At 43.8% G+C, this 3,487-nt stretch overlaps 1 pseudogene; it reads right to left on the bottom strand.

The window, feature by feature from the left end:
• Positions 1-1,280: 1,280 nt before the first annotated feature.
• LOC108294459 lies at positions 1,281-2,123 on the bottom strand (annotated as a pseudogene).
• Positions 2,124-3,487: the final 1,364 nt, after the last annotated feature.

The following is a 3,487-nucleotide window of genomic DNA, read 5'->3' as shown; positions in this document are numbered from 1 at the left end:
TTGACCTCGTGATCCACCCGCCTCAGCCTCCCAAAGTGCTGGGATTACAGGCGTGAGCCACCGCGCCCGGCCATTCGAATTTATTTAAGAGTTGCTATCTCCTCTTTCTGCTCTGAGTGTAGATAAGAATTCGTCTCTAAATTGCAGTTGCAATTTCTGTACTTGCTGTCCAAGGGTCACGTTTTTTAATCTGCTTTTCTGGCTTTGCCCTTTTGACCTAGCAAACTTGATTATTTGTTCCAGATAATTTCATGGTATCACATTGAGTTTAATAAAGGAAGTAACTGTACACTCTCGTTAACTTCCAAAAAGTTTCCTCATGGAGACAACTAAAATTCCAGAAAAATTCTACAAACCGAGACGAAGGTAACATAAATACCCTCAAACTTTACTTCTACTTTCTTTTCAAGATAATTGAGCAGGAGCTCTGACTTTTTTGTAACTGGAACTGCCCAGGAAAGCAAGAGATGCCACCTTATTGTAAATAACTAGAAATTTCTAAGCAAAGTAAAGGTTATCTTTCATAGTTAATAAGGTAAGAGGCAGAACTGTGAATGCCCCCTGATATGTCTATTTTCAGCAACCTCTACAGGTGTTCCTAGACCATCTGGTCACATCTTCAAACCTTCAAGGCTGAACATAGGAGTTCGAGATCAATCTGGCCAACATGGTACTCTACCAAAAATACAAGGAAAAAAAATTAGTTGGGCAAGGTGGTATGTGCCCGTAATCCCAGCTACTTGAGAGGGTGAGGCAGGAGAATCACTTGAACCTGGGAGGCAGAGGTTGCAGTGAGCCAAGATTGTGCCAAAGGAAATATGATCTAGTTTATTCTCACCTCAACCAAAGCAGCTCTTAGTTGTTTTGTATTGGAATTCTAGGTAAGATTTTCTGTCAAAAAAATCCTTAATCCACACAAAAGCCGACTATCCTCAGTAACAACAATACCTAGAAATTGGATATCAGAAGCCACCGAAACTAAATTATGGACATTAAGGTCTAAGACCTTGAAGAAAGCTTTTCACTGCCTGTAAGCTCAGTTTGCATCCGTCAAACAAAGATTTTCATGTATAAATAAGTCAAAGCCTATAATAAACTGATAGAGAATTAATAAAAAAGAAACCTCACCAATGAAGCAGTATCTGTTCCAGAAAAGGTTTTCAGTTTCCATATACAAACACAGGTACATACACACATATATGTATATAAAACACATGCATACATGTGTACATATCATTATTAGCTAAATATAGAGTCAAAATAAAAAAAAAATCTTCTACTCACTTTGACAGAGACACTCCCCCAGCTTTCCCAATCATCTCTTCATGGTGCAGTACCGAGTGGTTCCAGGGAATATAGAGGAACTTTAAGAGTGTTCTCATCCACCGTTCAGAATGTAAGACAAGCTGTTCGTAGTGAAGCAACATGCACTTTTTATAACCAACCTCCATACACTGGTTATACATGGTCTCTATGGCACGATTCCACTTGGTCAAGCAGTCCCTGTAGCTGTTCAGGTCAAATCCAACTATAGTAACTTTACGAGAAATCACTGAATGTACTGATGTCCGGCCATCTCGGACCATCAGGAGAAATTTGGCATTGGGGAATAACCTAGCAAGGTAAGTTAAGGATTTCAGGGCAAAAGGATCTTTATTACATAAATCAGGGGCTGGCTCCCATGCTTACCGATGATTTCTAGTAAGAAGGCTTGCATGGCAGAATCCAGCACTTCATCAGTAACACCAGCCTCATCCAGCCGGATCTTCTCTTTACTTCACCGTGACCACATCTGTTTCAGGGTCAGGATTCGGGGAATGACCCTGATTTCCTCTCCATAGCAAATGTCAGAATGCACATTCAGCACGGCCCTCATGAGTGTGGTTCCACTCCTAGGCACACCTCCAACAAACATTAAAGGCATATCTTTGTGATAGGCAAAGGTTTCAATGGCTTTGAGGTCTAGGCCAGTTCTCATGTGGTTCTTGTGCTCTCCAATTTGGTTGGCTACATTTCTCTGTCTGGTGATGGCATTCCATGGCATGCTGGCCCACGTAAAACATGGTCACAGAACTAATCACCGGACACACCAATAGTAAGTGCTACTTCAGCTTGCCAACCATCTTGATGTGGTTATCTTGTTATTATACAGACATTTTGCTCGAAATGATTTTCAGAAAATGTTCAGGCCATGGAGAGTCTACTTCAGAAAGATGACCAACATCTAATAAAAAAGATTATTTTGTCATCACATCAAGATTGCTTGCAAGCCAGTCACCAGTTGTCAGCACTGCATTTTAGCTAGAAAGAAGCTGAAATAGTCTTGGATTCTTTGATATTCTTAAAACAATTTTCATTAAAATTTGTTTTACTCAGTATATATAGTAGATACAAATTTAAGTAAAAATAAATCAATGTGATGATGGCCGATTAGGAGCAGCTCTGGATTGCAGCGCCCAGTGAGAGCATGCAGGGTGAGTGGACACTGCATTTCCAGACGGATTTTTATTGCCCACAGACCAGGACATTCCTGGGTGGAGGAGCCCCATGGGTCACCAGCGTGGCCAGTGCGGCGGGTCTCTACACAAAATACATAGATCCAGGCACTGTGTTAGCTGGTGATTGGAGCACCTGGGAGACAGAGTCACCTGTTCAACTGATAAAAAGGATTGAAACAGGGAGCCAGGCCAGGAGATTCCCAGGTGAAAAGCACCACGAATCTCCAGTGCAGCCATTTCAGCTGGCACAATGGGTCGCCGCACGGGAAAGCACACAGATCCCAGCGCCTTTTCAACAGGAGACTGGAATGCCTGGGAGACAGAGTCGCCCATTCAGCAGAAAAAAAGGGGACCGAAACAGGGAGCCAGGTCAGCAGATTCCTGGGCAAAAAAGTGCCACAAGCCCCCAGTACGGCTGTTTCAGCCAGTGCAGCAGGTCTCTGCACAAAATCTCAAACAAATCCAGGCGCCTTTTCAACTGGCGACTGGAATGCCTGGGAGAGAGAGTCACCCGTTCAGCTGAAAAAAAGAAGACTGAAAGGGAGCTAAGCTAGGAGATTCCCTGGTGAAAAAGCACTGTGGTCTCCAACAGCTGTTTCAGCCAACGCAGTGGATCTACGCATAAGAAATCACAAAAATCCGGGTACCGTTTCAACTGGTGACTGCGATGGCTGGGAGACAGAGTCACCCATTCAACTGGAAAAAAAAAAAAAAGGGGTCCGAGGCAGGGAGCCAGGTAACCAGGCTCAGCTGGTCCCACCCCCACAAAAAACAGCAATCTGAAACGCTCTAGATTGAGGGTTTCACAGCAACCACAGCTGAACCTGGGACAGTCCACCTCTGTAGGGGAGGGGAATCTGCCATTACCGAGGCAGTCCACCACTACCAAGGTAGGCCGCCATTGCTGAGGAGTCCACCATTACAGAAAGAGTCCGCCCTTACAGAGGTGGGCTGCCATTGACAAGGCAGTTCTTTTTTTTTTTTTTTTT

Source organism: Cebus imitator, unplaced genomic scaffold (assembly GCF_001604975.1).
Source record: "Cebus imitator isolate Cc_AM_T3 unplaced genomic scaffold, Cebus_imitator-1.0 Scaffold581, whole genome shotgun sequence".
In the NCBI taxonomy this organism is placed as follows: Eukaryota; Metazoa; Chordata; class Mammalia; order Primates; family Cebidae; genus Cebus; species Cebus imitator.
Note: the sequence above shows the minus strand (reverse complement) of the source record. Positions and strands in the feature narration are given on the sequence as shown.